Genomic DNA, 21,097 nt, shown 5'->3' with positions numbered 1-21,097 from the left:
ACACACTTCTTAGAAATTTAAATGACGGTGGTTGCCGTCACTATAACCTAACCATAAATTAGTGTCATGGGCAAAACAAACAGAACTTGAAAAAAAATTAAGCACTTAAATATTGGTTAGGGCTAATTACTGTGGGAGATTAGAGTCTACTTGGCAGTTAGTAGGAGTGGTACAAAATATACTGGTACAGAAAGAACACTTGGGATCTTTGGGAAAGGACAGGAAAAGATGTCTAAGGATTGCATCTCTGCGGGGCTGGAGAGATGGCTCAGCAGTTAAGAATGTTTGCTGTTCTTCCAGAGGACGAGAGTTCAGCTCTTATCACCTACATCAGGTGGCTCACAACCTGACACCTTCTTCTAGGCTCTGCAAGCACTCATGCACAGACTCGCACAAATCCCCATAAATAAAAATTAAAAGCAAAGTTTTAAAATGTAAAGTATCACCATGTTGGAAAAGAAACTTTGGAACAGACAGACAGACAGACAGACAGACAGACACACACACACACACACACACACACGAGAGAGAGAGAGAGAGAGAGAGAGAGAGAGAGAGAGAGAGAGAGAGAGAGGAGGAAGAGGGGGAGAGGGAGAGGGAGAGGGAGAGGGAGAGGGAGAGGGAGGGAGAGATCAGCTGCCTGTATTTACTGTGGGATTTGTTTTGAGTAGCTACCTGAAAAAGTAGTTTTTTTCCCCCCGAGCAGAAAAAGGTGGACGAGCACTTTAGGGATGCTGGAACTGCAACAGCATCATGGAGAAATGCTCAATCCCAGGGGTGGCTAAGCTCCTATACTTCTGGGCCCAGATCAAGGGTGTAAAGAGCCAGGCTGGAGCCCAGCCCCTTCAGAGGTGAATTATACTCTGAGGGGCAGGCTGAGTTAGAGGGAACTGGGGGATAGGTCTGAGTAAAGCCCAAAGGACCTCCAGAGAGTGGGCTAAGTGAAACCAATACACAGGTGCTGGCAACTTTCCTGGGATTCAGGATTAACTGAGGACATGCGTGAGTGTCCTGCATGGAGAAAAGCATTCTCACCGGCAGGGCCTTCCATTGCCCTCTGTGTAGAGCATTACTCCCCAGTCCTGTGCTGAGAGTTTGGGAGGCAACAAGAGGAATCAGATCCTTTGCCTTTTCTGAATATTATTCAGATGCAACTTTCCTTGTTGTTGTTGTTGTTGATGATGATGATGTTGCTGTTTACAGACAGGGAGCAAAGCTAGGGCTTTGCACATGCTAAGCAAAAGCTCAGCCACAGAGCTACATATCTGACCCTGAAATGTTGGCCATGGAAATGTGGACAATGCAAAGGGTCAGGCTGCCCTTCTGATGCAGCTGCTCTGAGCAGTGCACACTAGGACTATTGCTGGGAACGGAGTCCTGCCCACGGCGTCCTCATTACACTGGTAAGAAAGCTGAAGTGTCTAAATAGCATCAAGTGTCTTCCGAGAATAAGCAGCTCAGATCAAAGGTCTTGCTGGTGCTGGAGTTGAATCTGAAATTACCGTCTCAGATCTGTTGCGACAAACAGTTTTTGCTGGACAGTTGCTAAAGCAAACTATAACATTATTGACTCTATAATCAAATCACTATATCTTCCATATTCATGTCACTTCCAGGGATATAGGTGGCTTTCCATATTCAAAAGTTCCATAGATTCAAACAAATAGATCAATCATATTTAAAAAAAAATACCAAACTGTATCTTTAGTGAAACATTTGCAGGCATTTTTCTTGTTATTCCATAAACTCTATAGCATAAAAATCATTTATATAACATTTACATTCTATTGAGTACTAAAATGTATGTAATGATTACATAGGTTATATGCAAATTCCATACCATCGTCTAGAAGGGACTTGAGCTTTCTGTTGTTGTTGTTTTGTTTTGTTTTTTGTTTTTTATTTTTGTTTTTGTTTTTGTTTTTGAGACAGGGTTTTTTTGTGTAGCCCTGGCTGTCCTGGAACTCACTTTGTAGACCAGGCTGGCCTCAAACTCAGAAATCCACCTGCCTCTGCCTCACAAGTGCTGGGATTAAAGGCGTGCCCCACCACCACCCGACTTGAGCTTTCTAAGGCTTGGGTATCCATGGGAATAGGAGGGCGAACTTTCCTAAAACCACTGTCCTGCTCTTGCTAGAGACACTATGACATTTGGATAAAAGGACTCTGTGCTGGTTCATCTTGTCCCCTTGATGGTATGGAAAGTCACTTAGGAGATAAATAGGCATGTCTATGAGGGAGTTTCTCAGTTAGGCTAACTGAGGTGGGAAGCCACACCTTAATGTGTCTCCTTAAAGTGTAATTGGAAATAGCTTTCTCTGCCCCAAGTTGCTTCTTGCCAGGTATTTGGCTTCTGCAACGGGAAAAGTAACTGATACTGATTTGTAAGAGTTTGCTATTGAGTCAAAAACCCCAGCTACATTCATAACTATCTATGGCCCTGCTTCAGCTGCCTATCTGGATGTCTGTTTGTCTATCTACTATCTATCTATCTATCATCTGCCTATCTATCTATTCGAATATGCTTGGTCCATTTGGGAAGTGGTACTATTAGGCGTAGTCTTGTTGGGATAGATGTGACCTTGTTGGAGGAAGTGTGTTACGTAGGTGGGCTTCGAGGGCTCTTAGTGCTCAAGTTTTGCCCAGGTCAGAAGAGTCCCTTTCTGCTGCCTGAAGATCAATATGTAGAACTCGCAGCTGTTTCTCCAGCACCCTGTCTGTGTGGATGCTGCCATACTTCCTTACGTGATGATAATGGACTGAACCTCTGAAACTGTAAGCCAGCTCCAATTAAACGTTGTCCTTTATAAGAGTTACCATGGTCATGGTGTCTGTTTGCAGCAATAAAACCCTAAGACACTCTCTGTTATCTATGTATTATCTGTCTGTCTATCTATCTATCTATCTATCTATCTATCTATCTATCTATCTATCTATCTTTCTATCNATCTATCTATCATCTACCTGTCATGTGTATATAGATTGGGACTAGGTCATGAAATTACTGAGGCTGGCAAGGCCCGTATCTACAGGTGCACTGGCAAGGTTGAGACCCAGAAAGCTGATGCTGTGTCTGCAGCTGAAGACCAGTGGGCTCCAAATTCGGGAAGATCTGATGCTCCCGCTCAAATCTGAAGGCAGGAAAAACCATGTATCAGTTCAAAGGCGTTTAGGTTTGGTTTATTATTATTCTCAAGGCAACCTGTCGCCATTAGAAAATACTTTGACAAAAACAACATTATTGGCCAAAGGGGGAAAAGTGTTAATTTTAGCTCATAATTCCAGATTATCACCTATCACAGCTAGGAAGTCAGGGCGGCCGGAACCTGAAGCAGCTGGTCACATCCACAGTCAAAAGCAGCAAGAGGATGAACGGATGCATGCTTGCTAGCACTCAGCTCTGCTCTGCTTATCCCATCGGGGATCCACAAGCTTAGAGAATGATGCCTCCTATAGCGGTCAGGTTCTCTCGCATCGGTTAGCCAAGAGAATCTCTCCCAGATATACCTGTAGGCCAATTTCATCTGCACAGTCCCTCTTCAAGGTTTCTTCCCAGATGATTTTACATTGTGTCAGGTTGATAGTCTAAAATAACCATCCCAGGAAGGAAGGATTCTCTCTCTTGAAGGACAGTAAGCCCTTTTGTTCTATGCAGGCTTTTAGAGGAGTGCTGGCCGCATTCTGGAAGGTAATCTGCTTTTTTGCTCAGTCTACTTATTTAAATGGTAATCCTATCTAAAACCTCCCTCACAGAAACACTCAGAATAATGTTTGGCCAAGTATCTGGGGATCCTGTGACCCAGAGAAGTTGATACATACAATCAGGCATCATACCTCCTGATGTCTCTTCCAATCCGAACCTCTGTGTTATAAAAGCCCTAGTTATCATGAGTACACAGTCAAAATCCCCCTGTAAGTGGAAGCTGGTCTGTCTCCTTAGTCATTCCCTGCATGCAGGGAGCTCACAACAGTCATAAAAGTGGTGTGTAGAAGGACAGCACAAGGCAACAGAAAAGGCCCAGAGTGGTTCTGACCTCTGCCCTTCCCAGGTGGCTCAAAGGTAAGAAATACTTCCCTCCTTACTCAATAGACACCAAATAATGGCCCCTTATCCAACAGAAAGACAGACTGAGCAGGAATTTTGTAATCAGAAGGAGGCAAACATCTTGAAACAGTGATATGAAATGAATCATCTAGCCTGAGACATGACTGTGAGAAGAAGCTGGTGAGCTGGTTTAGTAATGGCCATTCAGATGGAGATATTCTGTAAGCACAAAAAACATAATAATAACAGTAAGGTCAAATACCACAGCAATTTCTAAATACTGATTATGGGCTGAAATGAAATTATCCTGGACATGACTCTGGTTTGTATGTTTTGACTAGAGTGTCTGTCTAGAGTGTGTCTGGTGAAATCTTGGTCCTCAGTACAAAGATGTGAGAGGGTAGATCCTTGAAGCAGTGGGGCCTGCTTGGAAATAATTAGCTCACTGAGGCCTTGGAAGACATTCTCATGAGCTCGCAGGGAACCCTCCAAGAAGAAGGCCTGGTCTTTCCTCACTAGTCTGGCTTCCTATTTTACAATGATTTTCCCTCCTCTGTTCCCTCTGTGAACTGTCCTCCATGAGGTCCTCACCAGGGACAGTGCCATCTATTTAGATGATCAACTTCCAAACCTGTGAGCTAAATGAACCTCTTGGCTTTATAAAGTACCCAGCCTCAGGTACTTTGTTGTAGCAATGGAAATGGACTTGAACTTAGACACTGTCACACACAATGATTGCTGCACCTTTTATTACCTGCTTATAAGTAAGTCTGAAGTGCCCTAGTGTTAAGAAAGATCTTTAGACTCTAACTCCCAGTTTGTGAGATAATTTAATTATCCTTTGCTATGGTTAAGGACTAAATTAAATACAAGGAGAAGGCTGAAGTTTTGACCCTTTACCCCAGTATTAACCATAAAGCTACTAACTATATAAATGAGATATATGTGTTATATATGCTCACATCCTTAAATAAACAAAGTATCATTCATTTAAAAAAAATCCTTGTACCAGTTCACATTTGATCATCATGTCCTCAAAAACTTGAACTACAGATATAAATTTTGTCACATGATTCTAACAATAGGCACTTCATTTAGATTTAAGTTAGACAAAGAGGGATTACTATTGAAAAGATACATATAAGTATAGAATCCCACCCCCCACCCCCTGCCCCAGACAGGTATTGGGAAGGAGAAAGAAGAGTGGAGAGACTCCGGGCTTTCCAAAAACCTATTCTTGAAAGGATTATAATGTGATCGCAGTTTAAAATAACCATAAAGTTAGGGTTCCCTCTGTTTCACCACTGAACTATAGTCACTTTCAGTGTAGACCTTAGTCCACATTTATATAAAAAGAATTACTGGTCCATAGGTCCATCACCCCAGCTTTAAAAGTTGTCCAAGAAACACTTTAGAAAGCCAAAGATTCAGTGGCTTTCCCAGGATGATTCAGCGTGCTTTCTTGCCCACAAATGAGGCACGTTTAGTAATAGTTGGATGCGGGCATAATTCATACTAACCTCAAACGTTTAATACCATTAATTCGTCAAAACTAATAATATTAATTCATTCAAAAATGAGATTAAACTGGGGCACCCCTCGCAGCCAGAATCCGTGACTGATGTGTCTGTGACATGGATGGCTGGGCACTACCCACAGGGCACTTGCACACGGGTGGCCAATTTTGGTGGGGACCATCACCTTCTCCTGTCTTCAGTTAAAGTATCTTGGAAGGAAAGAAAAAAAAAAGATGAAGAAGAAAGGAAAGGCTGCTTGTCTCTCTGCACACCTTGAACGATGTATTTTATCAGCCAGACCCATGATTGATGTTTAATGCCAACAGGGTCCCGTCATACAATTATTTTTTCCAAGCAGCATTTAATGGAAATCAGCAGGTATGAAGAGCCCAGGCAGGCTCACGAAATGATGGTTGCTGCTGCGGACTTTATTCCTGACCACGTAAATCACACACGGGTATCATTAAATGTAGCCATCGACAGTGGTGCAGAGCGGCACATGGCATCGCTGTGAATTAAGAACGCTATCCACGTCCCCTTTTCTGCTTCCCCTTTTTTGCTCAGTTTGCTATACATTAATGCTCTCTCTATCCCTACCTTCCTCTGGCCTTTCTTCCCTGTTAGCCATATAAACATTTACTGAGCACCTTCTATGAGTGCTAGGCACAACTAGAGCTGGGCAGAGGAAGGTTAACAAAAGCCAGTGATGTCTCCCATGTGGATTTCTGTTTCATCCTGTGAGGTACCATGAGTGAGACAACCAACATACAGTCGGTACAGAGCCATGCGGCTTCCGTGTCCATCTCCCGATGGAAGGAGAGCAAGGAACAAAATGACTTTGACCTAATTATTTTAGCCTCATTGCTTTCTTCTCTGTGACACAGAGATGACCTGCTTATAACCTTATCTTGAGAAAAACATGACCAAAACACACACACCCAACAACTAGCAAGATGCCTGTCCAGTGGTTGGTATTGAATGGCTAGTAACTAAAGTTATCTCCTATCAACTGGAAAGGTACATGTGGTTTTTGAGACAAGGTCTCACTGTGTAGCCTTGGCTAGTCTAGAACTCACTATGTAGACTGGACTGGCTTCAAACTCACAGAGACTCTGTCTGCCTCTGGAGTGCTGGGATTAAAGGTGTACACCAACCTATCTGGCAAAACTCATGTTTCATACTAAACTATAGCCAGTGCTTGTGCATTCCGTGTGAACAAATGAAGGGGCTTGTTCTAGCTCTTTACTGCAGGTCTCACCCCTGAAGCAGGTTATTAGCAAACAATGGGATCTTCCCCTACCTTCCCACACAGCTGAGCCTCAGAACTATGTAAAGCACCATCTGTATCTCACTGTGTTTTTGTAAACCTTTCCTTGCTGTATCTTACATCATTAAGCAGGTGACACCAACCCATCTTCTGGAGGCAGCTGTTGAGTTGGGGCTGCCTCTGGCTCGTAGAGACTTCTGGCTGCTAATGCAGATGACTTAAGGGGGTGACTAAATGTCTGGTGGCTGATCTTGGTGGGGTGGGGACCTCCTCATGATCTCTACTGTTTACCTTACCTAAGAACTCCCCATCAGGAGGGCCTTATATCTTCAGCACATGCACAGAACATTACCGGGAAGCAGAATTTTGCTTTAGTGTTTTTAATTAAGCAGTCACACATCTAACTAGTTAAGAACCTAACTCCTCCATCTTAAACCCACTATTTGTTATTGATTAAGATAAAGTCTGTAAAGAACCATGTAACGTGTTTCCTCAGGGGCCAGTTCCTTTTTAATTCTGTTGCTGGATTTGTGAGGATGTATCTTGGATGATTGTAAACAAATCTCTGTCTTGACAGAGTTGCTCATATCTCAAGGGACCATGGCTGGCTCTCTCTCTTGAGACAAAGGCAGAGTTTCCCAATAGTCTTTGGGGTGCTCTGCAAGGACTTGGCCCTTTCAGGGGTCACCAACTTCAAAAATATCCACAAATAAACAAGAACAGAGAATGAGTGGAAGATCATCAACAAAGCTGAGCTGAAAAAAATAAACACCACAAAGGACTAAAAATACCAACAAAAGAAGAAAACATACTACTGTCAAAGTGACTGCTGAACTCTCAGTGCACATGTGGGGACAGTCAGAGATGAGTCCAAATTCTTACAGATCTCTTGGAAATTTTGATTTTGAAACTCTACATCAGGCATAGGCCACACCGGGGCCTTGTTTATCTTTTCACCTTGTGGGTCGGAAAGGAGTCCCATGCTGAGCATCTGGGGAAGGCAGAAGATACATGGCACGCAGGGCATTATACGGAAGAGATTGACAGTGGACTCAGAGGCATATATGGAGACAAAAGTTAACGTAATGTGTAAGAGTCAGAAATGTGGTGCGCCTTATGTTTCTGTTAGACAATCGCGACATAGGCCTTCCCCTAGAAAATTGAGAATTGTAAAATAACTCGGAACGAGTTCATGGAAATCAACTCTTCCTTTCAATTTTGAACTGACTGCCAAGACAGAAGTATCTGGACAAAGAGGTACATTTTAGCCATTTATTATAATATCACTACTTAGGCCTGACAAACAGATGCATTCTTTTAAAATTATTTATTTATTATACACACACACACACACACACACACACACACACACACACACACACACTCAAGCTCGTGCACACACACACACACACACACACACACCCTCATGTGTGGAGGTCAGAGAACAAGTTCTTTCCTTTCACCATGTGGCTCTCAAGATTGAACACAAGCTGTCAGGCTTGGGGGCAATACTCTTATCCAATATGGTTAGATGAGAGGAATGACCCCTGCTGCTCTATAGCAGAGTGGAGTTAGTGATTTATTATGTATTTAAAATAAGTAGAGGAGGGGCTTGAGAGATGGGCCCAACAGCTCTCACTTTCAGTGTCTCCCACAGTCTCCCACCTCCGCATGCCCCTGGCTGAAACTTAGACTTCATTCACTAGTACGTACAGAACTTCAGAGAAGGGAGTTTCTCTGATATTATGTGGCCCCGGATCTCTCCTCGACGACATTTCTTTTTCAGTTGGTGGTAACTGTGCACGCATCTGAGGGATGGGGTGGTGTGCAGTATATAAGGAGTGAGCCAAGTTAGCTAGCCTTCGTGTCACATTGGGGTTGGGAACATTCAAGCTCTTTCTTCTAGTTTTTTTGTTTTGTATTGTCTTTTGATGTACATTTCTTTATTTATGGTATGTGTACGTTTGCCTGCGTGTAGGTATGTGTGTCCATGTGTGTGTCCGGATGTGTACCTGGAGCTACAGACAGCTGTGAGTTGTCACACGGATGCTTGGGAAGTGAGGCCAAGTCCTCTGCAGGAGCAGTAAGAACTCTTGACTGCTGAGCCATCTCTCCAGCCCTCCTCTAGTTATTTCAAATATATAATAAATCACTAACTTCACTGTGCTATAGCACAACAGGGCTTATTCCTCCCAGCTAACTGTAATTTTCAACACAGTAGCCGTCTTCTCTGCCCCACCCCCACTCCCACCCCTTACCAGGCTAAGATAAGCATTACTCTGTCTTTAGGATTTAGTACTCAGGTGTGACTGAGAACATGATACTTATCAGTTTATTCCTGGCCTGTTCACTTAGCACAACACCACCCCACCCCCAGCGTCATCTAGGATACTGTTAAATGATAGCATTTCTTTTCTTTCAGTTTTGGTTTGTTTGTTTTTTTTTTTGTTTGTTTGTTTGTTTTTTGGCTAGGGTCTCGGGTAACCCAGGATGGCCTTGAACTCACCCTGTAGCTGTGCATGACCTTGAACTTCTGACACTCCAGACTCTCTGTCTCACTAGCAGCTAGAATTCCATTCCTTTATGGCTGAATACAATCCCATCGTGTGCAGAAGCCACTTTTTCTTTGGGTTACGAACAAGTAGGAAGGGGACCTGAGCTGGGGCTCTCCCAGGACTTGCACTGTTCATGGCAGTGGAGGCTTTAAACCCTTACAAAGATTATATTTTTCAGCCCATATACATTGCTTTCCCTTGAGACTTCAACTATAGGTTAAAAAAGGAACAACAGCTAATTGTGTAGTCCACAGAATCAAAGGGCAATTGCACATCACATAAAATTAATTAGGATTATGATTCTTCTGTGTATTCAGAATCGAATAACTAAGAATAAAAATGTAGATGGTGGGGCCCACTGTTCTGGGGACAAAGCTTGAATATTCAGACTGTTTCTCTGAGTTTATTGACATGCTCTACTAGAAGCTGGTATGGCTGATGCTCAGAGTGAAATAGATGTAGGCAAGAGATTTGGTTTCACAAAAACAGAGCAACGGCTTGCTCCGAGTGTTAGAAATAACCAGCACAGGTTAGTGGAAGCAGGGAATTTCCTGCAGGAAGATAGGTGGACACAGGCAAGGATCTTTATAAAATGCTGTCCTGTGCTGTCCTGGGGGAAGCTCTGTTCCTTCAAGATCTCCCACATTAAAAGATGTAAGAAGACAATTGGCAACAATCGTTCCAGCTGTTACCAAGTGCCAAGCCTAATGTCTGCACCAACTTGTCTTTACATCAAAGCCTGGAAGTTGGTAGATATTAGACACCCATTTTGTAGACTAAGAATATGAAGCTCACACCCATCACTGGCTCCTCATTTAGAAGTGAATTTGGCAGTTAAAACTGCAGCGCTGAACTACTGATGACAAGTTGGGCTTATTTGGCTCAATCTACAAGACCTGGAAGAGGAAGTCTGAACTTGCCATTTTGGATCAAAGACCTCAGGAACCCAAACTCCTTGAATTTATCTACTCTGCTTTTGTGATGAGGTGACTTTTGTCTTTGGATTCATTCTTTCTGTAGGCTGCCACAGCTCAAGAGGAAAAAGAGAAGGACAGTGGGCCCTAGGAGCCTTCCAGATCAAATTGCCAGCCTTAACCCAAAATTTCCCAGAATCCAGTTCAGCATCTCAATGGCCACGTTGTGTCTCGTGACTTCCTGTTTGCAGGAAAAGGCATGAATCGGTCTTCTCTTCTGAGCACAGCAGCTAGAGCAGGCCTTCCACCATGGGACTGGATTGTAGGGGTTCTGACCCTAAAACCTTCCTCAGGCTGTAAGTGCCCAGTAACTCCTGAAGCCTTTACATACACATGTCCCGTGACTGTCGCGTGGTTGCCACAGGAGATTTGTGAACCTAGGCACTGTCTTGAAATCCCATCTGATGGAGAAGCTCAGAGCAAATACCTTACAACCCTCGGCCGGCAAGTGGCTCCGGGACACTATGCGAATCGTCTCTGAGCAGAGACCCTGAGCCTTGTGACCGCTTGCTAAGTGGCGATCTTAAAAGGCTTGAAGACCTTGCAAGAAAAGACTTCTTCCAAGCTAAACATAGAAAACGATCTTAAGATTATCCTTGGCTCTTTTTCTCCATTAGCGTTGGCAGCTGTTTTATGCCCCCACCCCAGCCCAGCCCCATCTGGGTCAAATCCTCTGCCTGTAGTGCAAACTTAGGAGCTCCGCATCTGCGCTAAAAGCACATGCTTTCCTTAGGAAACGTGAGATGCTAGCAGTTCATGAACTCAGGGAGATTTTGGTAGAAAGCAAGGAGACTCTGTAAGGATCCAAGCCTGAATATGTACCTGTGACATCATGGAGGCTGTGGGGACAAGCAGTTCTGAAGCCAAGAGCTAATGGAGTATAGCCTCCATAGCCAGGGAAGACATTAGAATGTGCCTTCCTCCTGGGGTGGTGACAGAACCCATGCTGTGAGACACTGTTGCCGATGGTCATACTTTGAGGAAAGTCTCCGTTTTCAGTGCTCTGCCCCAAAGTGTATGAGATATTTGACAATGTCTTCACGTACAGAGAAGCATGGTCCTAAAGCTGTGAGCCACTGCCGGTTGTTTTCTCTTCCAAGGGTGGAAACTTTTGTTGTTTTTGTTGTTCAACACAATTGAGTTAATTCTGTTCTTTTCTGTTCTTTGGAATGGGTATCTGTGAGAGAGACTCCAGATGCTGGGCACAGTTCAGGCCCCCAGGTTGCATGCTCATGGGGCCGGTTTTAAGACCCAGAACCACAATGATTAGCAAACACACTGTTTCATGTGCACTCCTTGTATCTGGTTACATATGTACTCATCAAATGCATATCGTTACAACCTCGTGTAGGACAAATTTGGAAAAACAGAATTTTCACTTTTTATAAATGTTAACCCTTATATTCACATTTGAATTTTACCATAGATAAAACATATATGTAATTGAACTCCAGAGGTTACATGCCTACTAAGAAAAACACATGCATATGTGTGTGTGTGTGTGTGTGTGTGTGTGTGTGTGTGTGTGTGTGTGTATGTATATATTTGGGATTTGCTTATGATCTTGTCTAAGCAGATATTTTTAAGATGAAAAATGCCCACTCCTTCCATCTTCCATCTGTTCGTGAAGCTATTCTAAGATACCTTAGGCCAGATAGCATATAAGTCATAGAAATGTATTTGCTACCTGGCAATGGTGGCACATGTCTTTAATTCCATCACTCGGGAGGCAGAGGCAGGCAGCTCTGAGTTCAAGGTCACAGAGTGACCTGGATTACAGAGTGAGTTCCAGGACACCAAGGCTACACAGAGAAACCATTTCTCAGAGAAAAGGAAAGAAAGAAAGAAAGAAAATGTATTTCTCATTGTTTTAGGGCCCGGTATTTAGGGAATGTTAAGTGCTTATACTCCATCTCTAAGATGGTGACTATTCTCACTCACACACTGCAGAAACATGGGACATGGAAGCAGCTTTCTGGAGTGTTTTGCTCATCTAAGTACTCTCTCTCTCTCTCTCTCTCTCTCTCTCTCTCTCTCTCTCTCTCTCCTGCCTATCTATTATCTATCTGTCTATCTATCTATCTATCTATCTATCTATCTATCTATCTATCTATCTGTCTGTCTGTCTGTCTGTCTGTCTGTCTGTCTGTCTGTCTGTCTATCTATCTATCTATCTATCTATCTATCTATCTATCTATCTATCTATCTCTATCTACCATCAATCTATCATCTACCCATCTATCTGTCTATCATCTGTCTGTTATCTGTCTATACATCTATCATCTATCTACCATCTATCATCTACCTATCTATTTTCTATCTTTCTACCATCTGTCTACCATCTATCTATCTATCATCTATCTATCTATCTATCTATCTATCATCTATCTACCTTCTATCCATATCTATCTATCTATCTATCTATCTATCTATCTATCTATCTATCTATCTACCTACCTACTTACCTATTTGTTTATTTGGAGAGGGATCTGTACATGCCACGGCACATGTGTAGAGGTCAGATGTCAACTTTACAGGGTCTAGTTCTCTGTGTTCATCACGTGGGACCCATGGGACCCAGGGACCAAGTTCAGGTTGGCAGGCTTGGCACCTTTACCTGCTGAGCCATCTCGCCAGTTCCCAAGTGTCTTTGTAGGAGAATGACCCTAATTTACCAGAGCAAAGCCCTCATGGTTCATTTCCTTCCCAAGGGCTCTACCTCTTCACGCTGTTGTCCTGACAGATACACTTCAACATAAATTTGAGAGGACACAATATTTAAATCATTGAATAATTTGATCATTGCACCATCATGCCTTCTTTTATTAAAAATTAGTTTTAGTTGCATGTATGTGTGTATCTGTGTGTAAATATGTACACATGTCTATAGTGTGTTGGGATCCCTGGAGCTGGAATTTTGGACTATTGCGAACCACCCAGTGTGGGTGCTAGGAACCAAATTTGAGTGTTCTAGAAAAGGAGAATATACTCTTACCTGGTGAGCCCTTTCTCCATCCCCCTACAGTGTCATTTTATGTGGCATGAAAGATGCTATTTTACATATTTTGTGATAGCCTAGGATGTCTGCATTCCACTTTATTTTTAATTTATTCTCCCAGGATTTGTTGCTGTTCCATTACCCCCAAAGCTCTGGCACACAAGGACGTGGACTAAAGTCCACACTTGAAAAGCTCCCGTGGTGAGCCTGTGTGGCTGTTCCTGGAAAGCACAAGGACCAGATTAAAAGAGGCCTCTGGTCAGTACTGTCTCATCTGCTCTGCTGAAGTTCCCAACGTTTCAGGCCCACGGTGTGTCCCTTTAAGCTGAAACGTGACTGGTGGTTTCTGAGACCCCTTTCTGTAGTCAGAGCCCCATCCTCACTCCTAGGGCGGGCTCAAATGGACCAGGCTGTGTGAAATGTTTTCATTTCCCATTGACTGGTTGTGTATTTCCCTTGTGTTAATCCCTTGTTAATGGACACTTTCTTTGAGCCAGCTGAGATTGGAGTTGTGCTGTCTTTGTGACTCTAGCAGATTTTATAACTTGGATATCTTTGTTTTTGTTATTTTGAGATTTTGGGATTTTTGTCTGTTTCATCGATATTGATTCTCTCAGTGAGAGATGGCCTAGGCTCCCACAGTTCTGTTTGTGTTTGATCTACAAACAGTGGGAGGGACTCCTCAGACTGCAAATGTTTTCCTTCTCTGCTTCAACTGGGAAAGGCAGAGCCATTAGCAGCTCCCACCACTGGAAACAGATGAATGGGGCTTTAAACCCAGGTTTGTGTGCGTGGGGGTTGTGGGGTGAGACGCTGCTGCGTTTGTCACTCAAATGACCTCAAGCCTCTGCTCTGGGACACTCAAGAGCCATGTGGAAGACTGAAGCGTTCCAGTGATTGCTCTCTGAGAGGTCTGAGGAGAAATACAGTTCCTTCTTGCGACTAGCTCTGCCCTGTACTAGCTGTGTGACTCTGGGCAAATCTTTTGCCTGTCTGAGTCTCGGTTTTAACTCTATGACGAAGCGGCAACAAGTCTTGGTGGTAGACGTTTGCAAAGACAGGAAGACGTCTGAGCTGGAGGCTAGCCTGGGCTGTACAGTCAAACCCTGTCTCAAGAAACAAAAGCATGGACCCGGGAGATGGCTGGGTTAATACAATGCTTGTCTTTCAAACACGAATACCTGAGTTTGGATTCCCCAGAACCCACATTAAAAAGCTGGGCATGGTGGGGTGTATCTGTCGTGCCAGCAATGGTGAGGTGGGAGGTGAGACAGGCAGATACTTGGAAGCTTGTGGGCAAGCTAATCTCACCTACATTCATATCTGGAGGCGATTTAACAGGGACTTCATAGTTATAAGCCAGCCTCAATTAAATGTTTGCCTTTATATAAGAGTTGCCTTGGTAATGGTGCCTCCTCATAGCAATGGAAACCCTAAGACAGCATGCTTACACTCTTCCATTTGTTAGATTTTTATCAAGCACTTATAATATGCCAATGAATCTACTATTGGTGTATACATCACAATTGCCTGGGGAATATGGTTTCAGTTGTGTGTGTGTGTTTCTAACCCAGACATGATCCTAATTCAAAACAAGCATTTCTCACATCCAATCCAGTACACTGGAGTTAGTGGACTTGTATGGGAATAAGTATATCCCCCCACATGATCTTGATTCAGGTGGACTGGGAAAGAAGGAAGAGTCACACAAAGTCCTTGGCCATGCCTTGACAGCATATGTAAGAAGATGCTGAGGAGCCAGAGTGCAGAGCTAAGTCACATGGTACCAGACTGGTTGTCAGCAAAACTGGCTTAGACTGGGCACCATTCCTCAGGCTCACACTCAGTCTTCTTAAGCACAGAGGAGGTCCTTGTCACTTCTCTGTCTTTTTTTTTTTTTTTTTTTTTTCTATATGTTGTACTATACCATCTCTTTATCATTCNTTCTTAAGCACAGAGGAGGTCCTTGTCACTTCTCTTTTTTTTTTTTTTTTTTTTTTTGGTCTATATGTTGTACTATACCATCTCTTTATCATTCAGTGATAATAATGTCATCTTCTGCATAAAGTCTCCTGACCCCTTTCCCCCAAACCCAGATAGTGCATTCCTTGAGCTTGTTGACATCCATGGCTCTCCCTAACCAAAGTGTCTCTTCATGGTCCATGGCTATCCATGCCTCTTCATGATCCCTAGAGCAGGCAAGTCTGACATCTTATTAGTAGTACCTTTGCCAAGGGTTGGCCTAGGATGGAGTTCCTGAGGAAGGTACAACTCCTGTCCACCAACAGGCAGGGACATCACACATAGGGCAGATGAGACGAGCAGAAATGTATAAAATTTCCCGCAAGAAGTATCCCACTTCAAGGACAGCTGTATCTGGGAACAGATGAATGTAGTTCCTCCAGATCTCACAGTCCCAAGGATACAGCTAAGCATCAAGAAATGAGGGAAGTTGGATCAAACAGACAGCTGTATCCTGTGATCCCATGTATGAGGGTCCATTTGGAGCACTCACAATGGCAACCCCTACACTGTTCTGTGTTGCAGCCAAGGAAGCAAGGCACAGAGAACCTTGTTGACTCAATTAAGGATGTACACCTGAAAAGAGCAGAGCAGTAATTCACCCTGGGGAGGTCAGACTCCGGGATTCAAGTTCTTAACCACCGTGTTCTAGGTGACCTCTCCAAATATCTTGGAAATGCTCATTGTATGGCAGTGGAGGAGGGGGAGGTGATGGCCATTTTTCTTGCAATATTGTATTGGATGTTTTCATTGTGTTTCAGGATCGTGAAAAATAATTTAAGGCCATTTGCCAATCTATACGGAGCCATGACTCGTCCTCAACCCCAGGGAGTCCACAGGTCAGTCAAGTCTATTCAGTGAGTAGAAATGTGTGGAATTCATCATTTTGCTTACCTCTTCAACTGTGCCACAGGAAAACAAACTGACCGTGCAGAATCTTCCTCATATGATTTTATAAAATAAATTATTCTTCCTACTTAAGCTGAAATAATTTTCAATGATAATTGCTCAGTGGTCTCCACGGAGCTCAGTGTTTGCCTACTTCTTTCATTGCTCTCTGGTACTCAGAGAAAAGGATTTAAAATTATTGCTTAGAATGCTTTTTCCCTCAGGCAAGAGGAAAAGCCATTATACAGCCAGGAGCCTGTTAACTCACCTTTCCATTTAACTTTCCAGCAACGTCATCCTATGCTGAGCATTTCCAAGCAGTAGAGTAATAATAAACAAGACGTAGATACTGATGGTTTCTTCAGGAATCAGTGCAGGGTCGCTTAGGGGAGGTTGACAGGTACAACTCAGCAGAAAACTCAAAGTCGCCTCAGCAGAGAGTAAGGCAGGGCCAGAGGCCATGGCCGATGGCAGGATGGGAGGTGCAATGTCAGAGACCTCAGCAGACAGTGGCTTCCTGCAACCCAGAGCACATCTGCCGTGCCAGCAACCCAAGGACCAGAACTTAGAGGTTTGCCTCTGCCAGGAGTCATGCATTTAACTCTGATACATTCATATTTTGATGGTTTAGAGACGAAAGGATGGAAAGAAAAGGAAGGGGTGGAGGAAGAAAGAAAGAGGTAAAGGAAAGAATCAGCTCATAAAAAACGATCGAGCATCTGGAAAGAAATGGCAGCTCTCTCCTAGTCTACATTTCGTTTATAATGATTTCCAAAGTTCCTAAATGAAGAATGATTTATATTATCTTCTTTCTTGGTATTGGTGGGTGATGGGAGACCATCTGCTCCTTATCTAGCAACTTGGTAGAAAACACGGCAAGTGTAGTTTTGGTATTAATCCTATTACTTTATTATTTCCTCTTCCTCTTTTCTTCTTCTTCTTCCTCCTCATTCTCTTCTTTCTTTCTTCTTCTTTCTCTTGGGTGGGAGGGCCCATTATGGGTGTACCATCCCTGGGCTGGTAGTCCCGGGTTCTATAAGAAAGCAGGCTGAGCAAGAAGCCAGGAGAAGAAAACCAGTAAACAGCATTCCTCCATGGCCTCTGCATCAGCTCCTGCCTCCAGGTTTCTGCCCTGTGTGAGTTCCAGTCCTGACTTCCTTTGGTAATGAACAGCATGTGGAAAGTGTAAGCTGAATAAACCCTTTCCTCCACAACTTGCTTCTTGGTCATGATGTTTTGTGTAGGAATACGAACCCTGACTAAGTCTCCTCCTCCTCCTCCTCCTCCTCCTCCTCTCCTCCTCCTCCTCCCACCTTTCCTTCTTCTACAACACAGCTGGCATTGTTTCTTGTAGTGAGTGGCTCACAGCCCCCAACTGCTGTGTACACTTGAAAGACTTACACTTAGAACAAACGCGCCCACCTCTTTCTCCCCTGGGCCTGGAACATGATTCAGTGTGCACATTAGAGGCTGTCAGGATGATGTGCTGGCTCAGCACTAAGGAAGTATGGCAACATTGTCTCCAGCCCATCAGTTACAAGGTATCATTCAATGATCATTGTTTGAAAACATTTGGCCTTTTTCTTCAGGCAAGAGATAATGGAAGCTGGCCCGCCTCCAAGCATGGACTCCTTAAAAGACACTCAACAGAGCTGTCAGTAGCTGGTATTTCTTCGGAAAGACGATTCAGAGCTTGTGCATATTATTCGGTGGAGAGTCCTACACCAAGTTGGCAGAGCCCATGAAGCTGGCCCGCTCCTCCACAAGACAAAGGGCAGCTTAGGACTGGAGCGTGGGAGACGCTGGGAGAATATAAGACATGGGCTTAGGCTAGGCAGAGTTGAAATATTTGGTTTATAATGTACGTGACTATTTTCTTAGCTTAGTCATGGTGGATATGTGGAACTCTGGAAGATGTCTCTTGTTCTGGACTTCAGTTCACCCAGAGCAGATGTAACCTTGGATACTTCTCAATATGGCATCTGGGCAGCCTCACTGATGGACCAGCTCCATTAGAATAGGGCCGGTTATTCCTCTTGGATGCTTGAAAACTTGAAGATTATTATATGCAGTGCAACGGGGCAGTGAACTAGAGCCTTACAGCGGATTAGGACATTCCAGAAGCTCTAGTTACCACAACCCAAGGTCACACCCTGTCCGTGATTTCTAGTTCAGTTTCTTTGGGGTAGCGTAAAAACTTAAACATGCCTGTAAAGTGCTCCAAGCTCAGAATCCTTGTTTTCCTTTCCTGATCCTCCTCCTACCCCCAAGCTCTCATTTTCCCCTAACCCTGGCTCACTTTAATGATCATGTTTATCAAACCTGATTAAGGTATTTGACTAAATTTTCCTAGGAATAGCCACAGTCTTTGTGAGCTCGCATTTCATAGTTTACATAATAATTAAAATAGCATGGCCTGAGGATGCCTGGGTACGCTCTTCACAGACTCATTCAAGAGGCAAAGGAAGTGGGTGCAGGATACAGGTCCTGATGCTGAAATCTTTCAGCCCTGTACTCTCAGACAATATGTTCTACAGCGTGAATAGGTTATGGGCTTGACGCAGGTCGTTTTAAGCCAGACAGCATTCATGCTGTAGGCAACACTATGTCATGTTTCCTTATATATTTACATGAACATATTTTACACATATGCTGAGGCTTCTCTGGGGCTAGGAGAGCTCCAGCCCCTTCAGTAACTCTTTTGACATAGACAGTGCATTACTTGCCAACCTTCACTGTCCTATTGTGCTACCGAGCAGTAGAGGGAGTCCTCCGTTCCGCTGTGCTCTGTGCCCACCAGCTGCCCTCCCTCCACGCTCCCCAAGCAGTGGTAGCCGCATTTTTCTACAGCTCAGCCATGTCTCTATTTCCCACAAGTAGAACATACAGCATTTGCTTCTCTGTGCTCGACTCATTTCACTCAACACAATGGCCCCCAGTGCTGGTCGATGCTTCTTTTTTCTTTTCAAAGAAGACTTGAATTTATTTTATTCATTTACTTGCATGTGTATTATCTGCGTCCATTTGGAGGCGAGAGGACAACTTTCCAGGGGTCAATTCTTTCCTTCATCAAACACGGAGAAGTAAAAGTAGTGCCTAACCAGAAGCTTCACCCCTACTGCCTCCTGTGTTTAAGTTGCTGGAAGATATTTTACATGCTACCGGAAGAAGAAGATAATCACCAGTATCTCCCAGCTATAAACCCTGAGACCTACAATGGTAACCTGCCTGGAAGATACATGGGTGTATTACTGGCACAAGTGTCATGGGAATAACCAATCACTTTCTGCATTGATTTAAAGCCCACTCCATGAGATAGAACCCATGCCTAGAAGTGCAAAAGTAGCCAGGAACTTTAAGACTTGGTAGATTATGGCCTAGGAAGATAACCTAATACTATTATTCTGCTCATGGGACAAAGCAATAAAATATGTCTTACTGCTGTTTTGCTATACACATAGATCAGTGCCCTACTCAGCATTCATCAGAGAACCTTCTTCTTCCAGTAGATGGGAACAAACACAGAGGCCCACAACTGACCAACGTGCAGAGAGCAAGAAACTTTGGAATAGCCAGTTCTTATCTCAGTTGCCTTTTTTTATTATTATTATTAATGTGGAGAGATACCATGGCCAAGGCAACTTATAAAAGAAAGCATTTAATTTAGGGCTCACAGTTCCAGAGGATAGTGAAGCCGATTACCGTCCCAGAAGGAAGCATGGCAGCCACAGACATACTGCTGGAGCAGAAGCTGGGCGCTTACGTCTGATGTCTTCCTCAAAGCCCCCTTCTCAAGGCTCAGGAATCTCTACAGAAGAGGAAGAAGACAGACTGTACAAGCCAGAGGTGACAAATGACTGTGAGAAAGAACAGAACAGCATGGATGATGCACATGTGGAACTCACAGAGACTGTGGCAGCACACACGCATGGCTCACACAGGTCTAAGTCAGATGAGGTGCCACCACCGAGGAGGGGACGGACACTGGCTCCTCTTTAACCAAGAGGCTTTAACAGGCCACTGCTGGCAAAGGAAAACACAGTCGTTTTGTTTGGTTTTCTAGTAGAGTCTCACTGGGTATATCAAGCCCACTTCGGGGCAGGTCCCATCTCCAGCTGCAGCTGACTAATATAAATGAACTCAATGGTGTCTGCAGACACTGCCTCATTTCACTTCGGGCATGTTTTGTCTTTGGTCTTTTGCTTGTTTATTTTGATCTTCATTTTTTGTTGTTTGTTGTTTGTTTTTTGTGGAGCGTGTGTGTGGGTGTTTCTTTGAGTTTTGTTTGTTGTTTTGGTTTTGTCTTTTTAAAAGAGGTAGACAGACAGACAGACAGACACACACACACACACACAGAGAGAGAGAGAGAGAGAGAGAGAGAGAGAGAGAGAGAAAGTTGTGTGAATAGGAAGGTAGGATCTAGGCATTGGGAGAAGGGAACACATGATTAAAATATATTGTATAATTTTTTTTTTCAATGTTCCCCATACATAGGCTTGGGTATTTGAGCATTTGGTCCCTAATTGGTGCTACTGTTAGAGAAGGTGTTGTATGTTGCCTTGCCTGAGGCAGTCTGTCCCTGGGGGCAGGCCTTGAGAGTTGAGAGCCTTACTCTGCTTCTAGTTCACTTTCTCTGATTCTGTTTGTTGTTGAAGAATGGAGCTCTCAGATTCCCACTCTAGCTGCCTGCTGCTATGCTTTATGGAGGTGTTGCAGTTCTGAGTGGAAAGGCGTCCCGGCAGTTGGGAAGCCTATTCGACAAACCTCATGCAAAAGATGTATTGAGGAAGGCACAAGAGGGTGGCTGCCCCTGCTTGGGCAACAAGCATCA

This window comes from Mus pahari, chromosome 8, assembly GCF_900095145.1.
Source record: "Mus pahari chromosome 8, PAHARI_EIJ_v1.1, whole genome shotgun sequence".
NCBI classification, from domain to species: domain Eukaryota; kingdom Metazoa; phylum Chordata; class Mammalia; order Rodentia; family Muridae; genus Mus; species Mus pahari.
The sequence above is the reverse complement of the archived record's forward strand: the minus strand, read 5'-3'. Positions refer to the sequence as shown.